Source organism: Delphinapterus leucas, chromosome 5, assembly GCF_059928025.1.
Source record: "Delphinapterus leucas isolate spDelLeu-1000000601 "Yukka" chromosome 5, BTC_Dleu_Yukka2, whole genome shotgun sequence".
NCBI lineage: Eukaryota > Metazoa > Chordata > Mammalia > Artiodactyla > Monodontidae > Delphinapterus > Delphinapterus leucas.
The window spans coordinates 83,249,671-83,263,778 of NC_143133.1; positions in this window are offsets into that span (position 1 = coordinate 83,249,671).

Here is a 14,108-nt window from a genome sequence, read left to right on the forward strand (position 1 = left end):
GAACTGAAGTAGCTAAAAACTTTCAGACATTGCAGACCCCAGGTAACTCCGTAAGAGTCAAGACAATGGTGGAGCTGAAATGGGGAGGTTACAGAAACTATTTATTAAGTTAAGTTGGACAGTTCTCTGTCCTCTCCCTTACCCATTCAGCTGACAGGGCACTTCTCTTCAAGAAAGAAAAAAGAAATTTAATTTCTGGGGGAAAAATTGAACCAAAGTATCTCCAAACACAGGGTATCAGACACAACATACATAAGGAACAGGAGAACAGGTGTCATAATGAAAAAAGAAATTGGATTAAGCAGAAGACTACAGACTAAAAAGAAATAATTCCAGCTTTCTTACCATGCTTAGCTCTCAAAATGTTAGAAGTCTGATGAGCTAATACAGAAGCTCAGATTGTCAAATTAGACTCATACAAATCAAAGGTTTTACTAAATAATTTGAATGATACAACCAATAAAAAAGCTCAGACAAGGCAGTGAGTTGTTTGGGATATCAAGAGTAACATCCCAAGTTCTTCCCATTTAGTCCATGACACTCGGGTCCAGAATAGATAAGATTGCTATGTGAGATTCACAGGTTCACCCATACAGAGGGAATATTTAAATTATCACAAATCTCTATATTTTGCCTTAAATATGTAATCCATGTGGCATCCTCCAGAGACCAATGATTCATAGACTCTGTTATTTACTATAGATAATCTCTAGCTAGTGACATCTTGCTAAGGACATTTCATAGTGAAGTTCTCTTGCTCCTAACAAATATCATTAGTTTGTTTACTCAGAATTAAGATTGACAAAGAGATTAGACTGGGTCACTTGCCTTCTTTTCTTTCCTCCACAGACATCCCTTTAGTACAGAAAGTCAATAGATTGCAGGCCTCTTCCTTTTATAGGATTTTCTCAGTGACTTGGCAAGTCACATCCTCTGTCGGGAAATCACAAAGTTCACAAGCCCAACCTATTTCCATGGGCTTCTGACCAGTTTCAAAGAAGTTTATCTTACTGCCTAGATTCTAGATTCTGAATAAGGACATTAAAGACAAAAAGAGAAGTAGAGGAAGGATGAAGGCAGTGTGAGACCTGAAAGCAATATAGGTGGTGGTCATATTCCCTGGGTTCTTCTAGTCCCATCTAGCTGACTTTGGTAGTCTCTTCTTTAAATTTTATTTCAAATGCAAAGATCTATAGCAAAGCTAGGACTAACATCATTTAGAGGCTGAAGGGTCAAATGAGAATGCATGCAAAAGTATACTTTTTCTTAAAGTAGTATACTGAAGACATTGTTCTGAAGAAAAAAATGACTGGAATGCCTACAGCAGCTTTTTAAGAATTACTCATGCACTATTTCTGTGACTTTGGGACATGCTCATTTTCCTGAGATCAAATATGTACAGAAAAAATCAGTGCAGAAGATTGTCATATATACTACCCTTTATTAATCCAGGTTTTTTTTTTTTTTTTTAGTTTCTGCTTTATAACAAAGTGACTCAGTTATACCTATACATATGTTCCCATATCTCTTCCATCTTACGTCTCCCTCCCTCCCACCCTCCCTATCCCACCCCTCTATGTGGTCACAAAGCACCGAGCTGATCTCCCTGTGCTATGCGGCTGCTTCCCACTAGCTATCTGTTTTACATCTGGTAGTGTATATATGTCCATGCCACTCTCTCGCTTTGTCACAGCTCACCCTTCCCCATCCCGATATCCTCAAGTCCATTCTCTAGTAGGTCTGTGTCTTTATTCCCGTCTTTCCCCTAGGTTCTTCATTACATTTTTTTTCTTAGATTCCATATACATGTGTTAGCATATGGTATTTGTCTTTCTCTTTCTGACTTACTTCACTCTGTATGACAGACTCTAGGTCCATCCACCTCACTACAAATAACTCAATTTTGTTTCTTTTTATGGCTGAGTAATATTCCATTGTATATATGTGCCACATCTTCTTTATCCATTCATCCGATGATGGACACTTAGGTTGCTTCCATACCCTGGCTATTGTAAATAGAGCTGCAATTAACATTTTGGTACATGACTCTAGGCAGATAGATATCCTGGCCACTTAACATACCTGTTAACTTTTACTTAAGTTAATCTTATGTACGAATGTTCTGTGGACTCAGTTAATTAGAATCTAAAGCATAGGACACACTGGGAAATCAGTCATTTTCTTGATTGAGCTGAGATATGTATGCTTCCCTTTGGTAGCAATAATTTTAATTTTTTAAAAAATAAAAAAATCTCTGGTTTGCACATTATACTTTTAAAAATCAGCATTATTATTATGTGTTTTTTTAAACATTTAAGTATTTTACAAAGATATTAATGTATTTCATATTTTGGCACCCATGTGTTTTATACAAGATGATTGAAAAAGTATTGAAGCTTAAAATGGAAAAAATTTTAAAAGAGTGCTCAGTAAATTAAAGAGAAATCTGAAAAAAAAAAAGATGTTTATCTTAAATCTGAATGAAGGTTTCCAGATCATCAGACATTAGGGGAAAGTTTAACACAAGACACCAAAACCAAAACAATAAAAAAGAAAAAGTGAACTGAATATAAACAGAGGGAATCAAAGGAATCAGAAAAAAAAGTCTTTCAAAACTACTCAGAGATAAGTGGAGATATATCAGCTGAGAAAAAATACTTGGATGCAATGATACAAGAAATATTCAGAAAATAAATATATTTTAAAAATAAAAACATTATTACTGTAATTTAAAAATCAGTAGAAGAATCAGAAGATAAAGTTTATGAAATTGTTCAAAAGGCAGAACAAAAAGGAAAAATATTGTAAAATATCACATAAAATCTACTGATTCAATTCAATAAGATACCCAGAAATTAAGAACATAAGAAAAAGATGGAGGATCATAATTAAATAAATATCACAAGAATTTTTCCCCAAAATAAAAATATAAATCACACAAACAGTCAAGAAAATGAGTGAAAAGAATTCATAGTCAGGATTCCTTAAATGTTTAGAATAGTAGGATTAATGAATATATCTTAAAACCTCCCCAAAGAATACAGATAGGAATTTCAGCGATGATGATGAAGGAAGTCTGAGGATGAAAATGGATAGTAAGCCTAGAAACTCCAATGCAGATTGGAGTAAGATGATTAAAAATTTCAGGGGGTTGGAAGTGGGGTGGGCTGTGGCAAAGAGCCACATGAAATGATCCTATGAAGAGCATTTGGGTGAGAAATAGTGATAAGTAGGTAGAAAAATAAGAAAGCAAAAAGAAAAGCATCAAATAACTTCATAAAAAAGAAAACATTGTAAAAGGTAAAAAATATGCTATGTACCTATTGTTTGAATTAGTTTTTACATAGTCATAAGATTTATTAAATGTTCATTTTGCATATAATTATGACTAAACCAAAAATGGAATGTAATACAGAATTGTGATACTGGAAGTTGGAAGGAGTGTTTGTCTGTGTGTGCATGTGTGTGTGTTGTGTTGTCTTTCCACCCCCCTCTCAACTCATCCAAATTAGATTTAGTTGTTCCTTCAAGTACATATGATTTTCTTCATCACAGTTCCTTTATCAGGGATTATTACACCATACTGTAGTTACATAATTGTATGTTTATCTCCCTCAGTAAGTTGTAAGGCCTTTAAAGGGCATAATTTGTTAATTATCTTTGCATTTGCCTTGTGTAGCAGATTATCTTTCATGCAGTGGACCTGGATAAATATCTAAAGAGTGTGTGAACTAATGAATATATCAATATTTTCTGGTTATGTTTACCTCTAACATTTTTCAAAGAAATAATAGAATTACATTCTGAAGCTTAACATATTATCTACAATGAAATATATGTAATTAATACTCACTTCTCAATAGTGTGGATAATTTGTACATGCTTTAAAGTAACAATAACTTGGGCAATTTAAAAATCCTGAATAAGGAATTCCCTGGTGGTCCAGTGGTTAGGACTCCACACTTTCACCGCCGAGGGCCCAGGTTCAGTCCCTGGTCAGGGACCTAAGATTCCCCAAGCCCTGTGACACGGCCAAAAAAAAAAATTCCTAAATAAAACTGACCTTGAAATTGTTAAAGAGAAAATATAAATGTTTCTCTAATATTTTTCTTTTAAAAAGATTCTAATACTATCTTCCTTCCCCAACAAAGATAGATGATAGATGATAGATAGATAGATAGATAAATAGATAGATAGATAGATGATAGATAGATAGATATAAAAATAATAGTAAAGCAAATTTAGAAAAATTTGAAAGCACATTTTTTCTCACTTTTGTTCCATAGCTCTGCCTATTGCAACATATCCACATTCTGATCTCATTCCTTAACTTTTTCTGAGAAAATGAATTGATATAGTGGAGACAGTCAATGAGGTGTTTAGGAAGATGTGTTATTAATTTTCTTAAATGAAGCTGCTAAAACTAATAAGATCAATCATTTTCTATAGAGAAAGTATATTTTCTCTAAGTCATTAAAATTATATCAAGAAAGAAAAATGAAATCTCCTAAATTAATAAGATAAATACTGTTTAGAAGAAAATGCTATAAAATGAATTTTATCTGATTTACATGTAGGATATTGTCACAAATTGGGTTCTCCAGAAGCAGATGCTGAGGTGGAGTGTGATGTGCAAAAATTTTTTATAAGATTCAAATCTAGTGAAAGGAAACAAGGCAAATTACTGAAAAAATAAAATGAAAGCAAAATGAGGAAAATCATTTAAAATTTGAATTATAATTAAAAATTAAATTTGCTCTATCTTATCATTTCCTGCTGTTTTCTTTTTGAAAGTTGATAGTTTTGAAATTAAATAGTAAAATATTTTTGTAAAAACCTAATTTACCTCAGTGTTAAATATTAACTAATTAAATTAAAATAAATAAATAACAAATGAATATTCATTGCTATGGAATGCACTGTTTACAGCTCACACTAACCATTTACTAACATAATTTGTCATTAAAATAAAAATTTAATTGAGAGTATAAATAAATTAGAAATCTATTTTAAATAAGCATTTCTTAATAATGTATCAAAAAGTAAATAAAGTGGTTTATTATATTTTATATATGAAAATAATAAAAGGACTTCAGTCCAATAGTTGTATATAACTAGAACACCAATAATAAAAAAACCTCTGAAGAACACCATAAGTTTTTCTGGCAACATAATTAAACTTTTCAGTGTAAAAATAGGAACCCAAACTTTTCAGTTATGCTGACAGATAATTTACTTCCTACATTATGTCAGTATTTTTACTTTAAGACCTAAGTGCTGTGACTAATTCTTGTTAACACCTAAGAAGTAGCACACAAGAGACACCTTTAAACTCATCTCTGCATAAGTTATATTTCAGTTGGCTTGATTCCTTACATTTTGTTTTTCTATTCCTGAAATCATGTCTTCCTTTACTCCTGGGTTATTTCCAACTGTGTTCTGCAGCTGTTGGTTCAATGCACGATAAACAATTGATTACACAGATCACAGAACAAGTTAATCAGCCTGGGACTTTGGTAATGAAAAATAAAGCTCCAGCAAGTTAATATATCAGTCTTAAGTAGAAAAGATATCTAAAACTAATTAAGCACTGTTCCCAGTGACAGCAATTTCAGCTCTACTCCTGAAACCTTTATACTCCCTAGAACCACTGTTTTCATAATGGTAGTGTCAAATTACAATTTCATCTTTTGAATCAGTATAATTGAGCCCTGTGAGACAAACTCTACCTTATAAAAGTGACCTTGAAATCAAAGTTTCTAAGTATAGCATATTATATAAGGATCCATATTATCTGACCCAATATTCCCCTTTGTCCTGGGGTAGCTAGTTATTAATGAGTAATTTCCCTTGGGAAAATAAGTTCTAGGAGATATTCAGCCCAGTTGTAGGGAGTGTTTGGTACCAGTTTACTCAGTCATTATTATGAAGAAAACAAAACTTTCATAGGAGCACTAAGTAGACTTAGATTTCTACAATGCTTAACTCCCAGAAAATCTGGGGAGGTAAATATTTAACTTTTCCCATAGTGGAGGCAAACAAGGAATAAAGAGCTTGGCAATTTGTATTGGGTTAACTAGGTATTAGTATCTGCTACTAGCAGAATTATTTCTATAATAAATTATTTGTTTTAAGACACCTAAACATAACTTAAGTATTATATAGATGCAAGGAATCCAAAGTTATACATTCAGCTCAAACTAAACCTTGAAACCAAGCCATGGTAGTTCTCTCAATATGTTATCTCTGCTCTGATTTGGTTTATTTTTATTCTCTTAGTACATTTTATATCCTTCCTCTTACAGAGCAGGCCAAATATTGGTCACTTCATAGTTTCTAAGATACATGGAGATAGTGAATATCTCAGTATAAAATTTAATGCTTAAGAAATAGAATCTGATAAATCCATTTATGAGTCAAAATATTTAACTCTGGTCATTCAGCTGTGGGTAAGGTGAAGATAATATGCTAACATGGCTGTCAGGGCTACAAACCTATTTTATTGGGTTTATGTTCCTGTGTTCGGGTTTACTAGTAATAATTTCCCACACCCCTAATGTCTCATCTAAGTTCAGACTCAACTGAGAAATCAAACAGTGGCGTCAAAGAGAAGGATATCCAAGTATTGGTATTAATACTAATAAATTAATACCAATAAAGACTAGATTGGAAATTGTGGGTTAGATATAGGCCATAGTCAAGTATTCTTATAATCTCCATAAATGATTAAATTATTGAACTCTGGGCAATCCAACCAAAGGAGGTTTTGCATCTGCAGGGATGATACACTCAATTTAGAATCATTATCTTCCATCCTTAAAGTCCCTTACTGGAAACAGAGAGAAAAGTGGGCTTCCATATTTACCTCTAGAAGGGGCCAGAATGCAAGTACAATATCTTCTAGAAGTAACAAAGTAGAACCACCAATTTTTCATATGGAAAGAGAACAAGGCAGAGAAAGAGCAAAATGGGAGAGAAAGAAGAGAGAGACAGAGATTTTTTCTGAATCTTAATCAGACAATTCATTCTTTGGAGTGGAGTAAGTCAGTGGAAGGAATCATGGGATATATTCTTTCCAATACAAGTGTTGAGCCAGACAAGACTAAACTTACAAAAAAACAAAACGGCTTCTTTTACACTAAAGAAGATAAAGTCAGATAAGGCCACATTTAGATTGGTTATGGCCAGCGAACTTGATTGTCAAGAGGGTGTATGAATCATGGTTAGAAGGGTTATGCAGAAAGTTACTGTTCAACTACAATAGCGTTGGTGAAGGGAGGAAAGTTTTCTTAATAAACTCGTAGGATGAGGATGCCGGTCAAGGTTTTCAGCACATTTTTAACTCTTACTGGTAAGGTCAAAGATCATAGTCCTGTTGAAATAAACGTTCTATATGGCACTATGAGTGATATGGTGAAAACAAGAACATTTTTGCAAGGTGATTAAATATATATTTGAAGTTATGAAGTTGTGGTAACAGTGAAACCAGAAATGAAAGGGTAGCTTTAAGGGAGAGAAAGAAGAAATTTAAAAACAGACATAAAACTATATTAATCTTTCAAATTTGAAACAAACATTTTCATATTCACCTACAAAATCCTCCAGGGAATATCTTCAAAATAACATTCCCGAATATTAATAATTTTTAATTTGCTTATTTCCCAGGGAGTTATTCAGATAAGTAAACCACCAAATTTCTCAGTACTTTTAGCTTTTTAGGAATTGTTCTTAATGTATTAAAACTGGAAATTTTAGATCTTAGTCGAGGGACTGAAGAGTCGCTGCCGCCCCAAGTCCCGGTAACATGCATTTAACATGGCCTTCTGGAGACAGTGCCTTAACCCAAAGAAGTGACTTCAAACAGTGAAAACTTCAGCCACACCGTGCAGCTCGTGGTATCTTAGTTCCCTGACTAGGGATTGAACCTAGGCCGTTGGCAGTAAAAGCATGGAGTCCTAACCACTGGACCACCAGGGAATTCCCAAGTAGATCATGTTTTAAATCCATTCTGCCAATCTGTCTTTTGATTGTAGAGTTTAATCCATTTGTATGTAATTACTGGGAAAGGAGGACTTACTTCCTCATTTTACTGTTTGTATTCTATATGCCTTATAGTTTTTTGAATTTTATCTTATTTTCTTATACAGCAGTTCTTATTAGTTATCCATTTTATACATATTAGTGTATATATGTCAGTCCCAATTTCCCAATTCATCCCACCACCACCACCCACCCTCTGTCACTTTCCCGCCTTGGTGTCCATATGTTTGTTCTCTACATCTGTGTCCCTATTTCTGCCCTGCAAACTGGTTCTTCTGTACCATTTTTCTATGTTCCACATATATGCGTTAATATACGATATTGTTTTTTCTCTTTCTGACTTACTTCACTCTGTATGACAATCTCTAGATCTATCCACGTCTCTACAAATGAGCCAATTTTGTTCTTTTTATGGCTGAGTAATATTCCATTATATATATGTACCACATCTTCTTTATCCATTCATCTGTCGATGGGCATTTAGGTTGCTTCCATGACCTGGCTATTGTAAATAGTGCTGCAATGAACATTGGGGTTATATGCCTTATAGTTTTTTTGACCCTCATTTCCCTCATGACTGTCATTGTTTTTAGTTTATATTTTGTAGTGAAACATTTTCATTACTTTTTCATTTCCTTTTGTGTGTGTTCTATAACTATTTTCTCTGTGGTTACCATGGGAATTACATTTAACATCCTAAAGTTATAATACTCTATAACAGCTTATAATACTCTATAACAGCTTCAAAAACTCTGCTCCTTTACTGCTTTGTTACCACCTGTTTCAGTTATTGATGTCACAAAATGCATCTTTATACATTGTGTGCTGTGGCATTGCCTTTAATGATATAGCCTCTGAAGTTGCATACTGTCACTTCCTGTCACATTCTGTTCATTAGAAGAGAGTCACTAAATCTGGCCTACATTCAAAAGGCATGGGACATTAGTTTCCATCTTTGGCAGGGAGGAGTGTCAAATAGTTTGTAGACGTATTTTAAAATGCTGGGACTTCCCTGGTGTTACAGTGGTTAAGAATCTACCTGCCAAGGCAGGGGACATGGGTTCGATCCCTGGTCCGGGAAGATCTCACATGCCGAGGAGCAATGAAGCCCATGCGCCACAACCACTGAGCCTGCAATCTAGAGCCCACAAGCCACAACTACTGAGCCTACATGCCACAACTATGAAGCCCGTGCACCTAGAGCCCATGCTCCACAACAAGAGAAGCCACTGCAATGAGAAGCCTGCACACCACAACAAAGAGTAGCCCCGCTCGCTGCAACTAGAGAAAGCCCATGTGCAGCAATGAAGACCCAACACAACCAAAAATAAATAAATAAATTATTTTATTTATTTCAAATAAATAAATTTATTTCAAATAAATAAAACTGGAAATTTTAGAAAATTTGAACTTTAAGACAGTGGAGATAATTTAAATACAGAAGGAAGGAAGGGAAGGGTTTTTTCCTTGGAAATCATTTGGACATGAATGAATCAATGAATAATTATTAGAACAAGAACTAGGATCAATCATGTTATCTTCATCTAGTATCTGTCAGTAGGCATTAAGAATGTCTTCAATACAGTTTGTTATCTTGAATGTTGATTCAGCATTTTTATGTAGTTCTAATCCCAAATCAGTTTTTTGTAGAGCAGAATTGATTTGGGATTTGCCTTTATATAAAAGAAACATGAGATTAGTTTCTGTGAATAATTCTGCTTTTCCACACGTGAACCTGAATTCAAGGCAAGCCTCTTATTAAAACCATGCCAAATCTTAGAGCAGTCAATTTTTAAGTATTTACTTGAATCAAAGTTGAAGAGGAGCTTTTGTTTTTAGATTTGTTTGTTTGCTTGTGTATTACCTACTACAACATAGAATTAGCTGTGAAATTTCTTGTGTGACTATTGGATTTATTTTATCTTTTCCTACTTTCAATGTCTAATGTTTAAACTCTCCACTCAGTATTATGTCTGAAAAAATGTGGATTTACCTAGTAGCTAAATAAAGTATGCATTAGGTCATAACCAGCTCCTAAATACCCAAGTAATACAATGTATGAAGTTAAAAGGAAATGATAAACTGGAAAATATGTGAAATACGTAACAAGGATTGGTGACTTTAACATATATAAAGAATTCATAAGGTAATGAAAAAGAATAAACATACTGAATGAAAACTGGAAAAAGAAACTAAGCAGAAAACTTACTTGAGAAATAACAATTGCAGCTTAAGTGTTGAGCTCTTGCAATGGGACAGGAACTGTGCTAATAACAATCTGAATTGTCTCATGTAATTCTCAAATAATCTATTATTACTGCTAGTAATAGTATGTGAAACATCATTATTGGTATTCAACTCTTAATTTTTTTTTGACTTTTTTTTAACATCTTTATTGGAGTATAATTGCTTTACAATGGTGTGTTAGTTTCTGCTTTATAACAAAGTGAATCAGCTATACATATACATACATCCCCGTATCTCCTCCCTCTTGCGTCACCCTCCCTATCCCACCCCTCTACTATTTTAAATTTGAATTTGCAGAAAATACAAATGAAAAAGTAATGATCAAAAGTTATCAAATATATTTTTTGAATCTATTAAAACAAAAAGTAATGATCACCCTTATTCCTGCAACCCAGAATTAGCCAGTGTTGACATATTTGCTTGTGGGGTTTTTTGTTTTTTTGGTTTTTTTTTTTACATCTTTATTGGAGTATAATTGCTTAACAATGGTATGTTAGTTTCTGCTTTATAACAAAGTGAATCAGTTATACATATACATGAGTTCCCATATCTCTTCCCTCTTGCATTTCCCTCCCTCCCACCCTCCCTATCCCACCCCTCTAGGTGGTCACAAAGCACCGAGCTGATCTCCCTGTGCTATGCAGCTGCTTCCCACTAGCTATCTGCCTTACGTTTGGTAGTGTATATATGTCCATGCCTCTCTCGCGCTTTGTCACAGCTTACCCTTCCCCCTCCCCATATCCTCAAGTCCATTCTCTAGTAGGTCTGTGTCGTTATTCCTGTCTTACCCCTAGGTTCTTCATGACATTTCTTTTTTCTTAAATTCTATATACATGTGTTAGCATACGGTATTTGTCTTTCTCTTTCTGACTTACTTCACTCTGTATGACAGACTCTAGGTCTGTCCACCCCATTATAAATAGCTCAATTTCGCTTCTTTTTATGGCTGAGTAATATTCCATTGTATATATGTGCCACATCTTCTTAATCCATTCATCTGATGATGGACACTTAGGTTGTTTCCATTTCTGGGCTATTGTATGTAGAGCTGCAATGAACTATTTGGTACATGACTCTTTGAATTATGGTTTTCTCAGGGTATATGCCAACTAGTGGGATTGCTGGGTCATATGGTAGTTCTATTTGTAGTTTCTTAAGGAACCTCCATACTGTTCTCCACAGTGGCTGTATCAGTTTACATTCCCACCAACAGTGCAACAGTGTTCCTTTTTCTCCACACCCTATCCAGCATTTATTGTTTCTAGATTTTTTGATGATGGCCATTCTGACTGGAGTGACATGATATCTCATTGTAGTTTTGATTTGCATTTCTCTAATGATTAATGAAGTTGAGCATTCTTTCATGTGTTTGTTGGCAGTTTGTATATCTTCTTTGGAGAAACGTCTATTTAGGTCGTCTGCCCAATTTTGGATTGGGTTGTTTGTTTTTTTGTTATTGAGCGGCATGAGCTGCTTGTAAAGTTTGGACATTAATCCTTTGTCAGTTGCTTTATTTGCAAATATTTTCCCCCATTCTGAGGGTTGTCTTTTGGTCTTGCTTATGGTTTCTTTTGCTGTGCAAAACCTTTGAAGTTTCATTAGGTCTCATTTGTTTATTTTTGTTTTTATTTCCATTTCTCTAGGAGGTGGATCAAAAAGGATCTTGCTGTGATTTATGTCATAGAGTGTTCTGGCTATGTTTTCCTCTAAGAATTTGATAGTTTCTGGCCTTACATTTAGGTCTTTAATCCATTTTGAGTTTATTTTTGTGTATGGTGTTCGGGAGTGATCTACTCTCATACTTTTACATGTACCTGTCCAGTTTTCCCAGCACCACTTATTGAAGAGGCTGTCCTTTCTCCATTGTACATTCCTGCCTCCTTTATCAAAGATAAGGTGACCGTATGTGCCTGGGTTTATCTCTGGGCTTTCTATCCTGTTCCATTGATCTATCTGTTTTTGTGCTAGTACCATACTGTCTTGATTACTGTAGCTTTGTAGTATAGTCTGAAGTCAGGGAGCCTGATTCCTCCAGCTCCATTTTTTGTTCTCAAGATTGCTTTGGCTCTTCGGGGCCTTTTGTGTTTCCATACAAATTGTGAAATTTTTTGTTCTAGCTCTGTGAAAAATGCCAGTGGTAGTTTGCTAGGGATTGCATTGAATCTGTAGATTGCTTTGGGGAGTAGAGTCATTTTCACAATGTTGATTCTTCCAATCCAAGAACATGGTATATCTCTCCATCTATTTGTATCATCTTTAATTTCTTTCATCAGTGTCTTATAATTTTCTGCATACAGGTCTTTTGTCTCCTTAGGTAGGTTTATTCCTAGATATTTTATTCTTTTTGTTGCAATGGTAAATGGGAGTGTTTTCTTGATTTCACTTTCAGATTTTTCATCATTAGTGTATAGGAATGCCAGAGATTTCTGTGCATTAATTTTGTATCCTGCTACTTTACCAAATTCATTGATTAGCTCTAGTAGTTTTCTGGTAGCATCTTTAGGATTCTCTATGTATAGTATCATGTCCTCTGCAAACAGTGACAGCTTTACTTCTTTTCCGATTTGGATTCCTTTTATTTCTTTTGCTTCCTTGATTGCTGTGGCTAAAACTTCCAAAACTATGTTGAATAAGAGTGGTGAGAGTGGGCAACCTTGTCTTGTTCCTGATCTTAGTGGAAATGCTTTCAGTTTTTCACCATTGAGGATAATGTTGGCTGTGGGTTTGTCATATATGGCCTTTATTATGTTGAGGAAAGTTCCCTCTATGCCTACTTTCTGCAGGGTTTTTATCATAAATGGGTGTTGAATTTTGTCAAAAGCTTTCTCTGCATCTATTGAGATGATCATATGGTTTTTCTCCTTCAATTTGTTAATATGGTTTATCACATTGATTGATTTGCATATATTGAAGAATCCTTGCATTCCTGGAATAAACCCCACTTGATCATGGTGTATGATCCTTTTAATGTGCTGTTGGATTCTGTTTGCTAGTATTTTGTTGAGGAGTTCTGCATCCGTGTTCATCAGTGATATTGACTGTAGTTTTCTTTCTTTGTGAAATCCTCGTCTGGTTTTGGTATCAAGGTGATGGTGGCCTCATAGAATGAGTTTGGGAGTGTTCCTCCCTCTGCTGTATTTTGGAAGAGTTTGAGAAGGATAGGTGTTAGCTCTTCTCTAAATGTTTGATAGAATTTGCCTGTGAAGCCATCTGGTCCTGGGCTTTAGTTTGTTGGAAGATTTTTAATCACAGTTTCAATTTCAGTGCTTGTGATTGGTCTGTTCATATTTTCTATTTCTTCCTGATTCAGTCTTGGCAGGTTGTGCATTTCTAAGAATTTGTCCATTTCTTCCAGGTTGTCCATTTTATTGGCATAGAGTTGCTTGTAGTAATCTCTCATGATCTTTTGTATTTCTGCAGTGTCAGTTGTTACTTCTCCTTTTTCATTTCTAATTCTATTGATTTGAGTCTTCTCCCTTTTTTTCTTGATGAGTCTGGCCAGTGGTTTATCAATTTTGTTTATCTTCTCAAAGAACCAGCTTTTAGTTTTATTGATCTTTGCTGTCATTTCTTTCATTTCTTTTTCACTTATTTCTGATCTGATGTTTATGATTTCTTTCCTTCTGCTAACTTTGGGGGTTTTTTGTTCTTCTTTCTCTAATTGCTTTAAGTGCAAGGTTAGGTTGTTTATTTGAGATGTTTCCTGTTTCTTAAGGTAGGATTGTATTGCTATAAACTTACCTCTTAGAACTGCTTTTGCTGCATCCCATAGATTTTGGGTCGTCGTGTCTCCATTGTCATTTGTTTCTAGGTATTTTTTG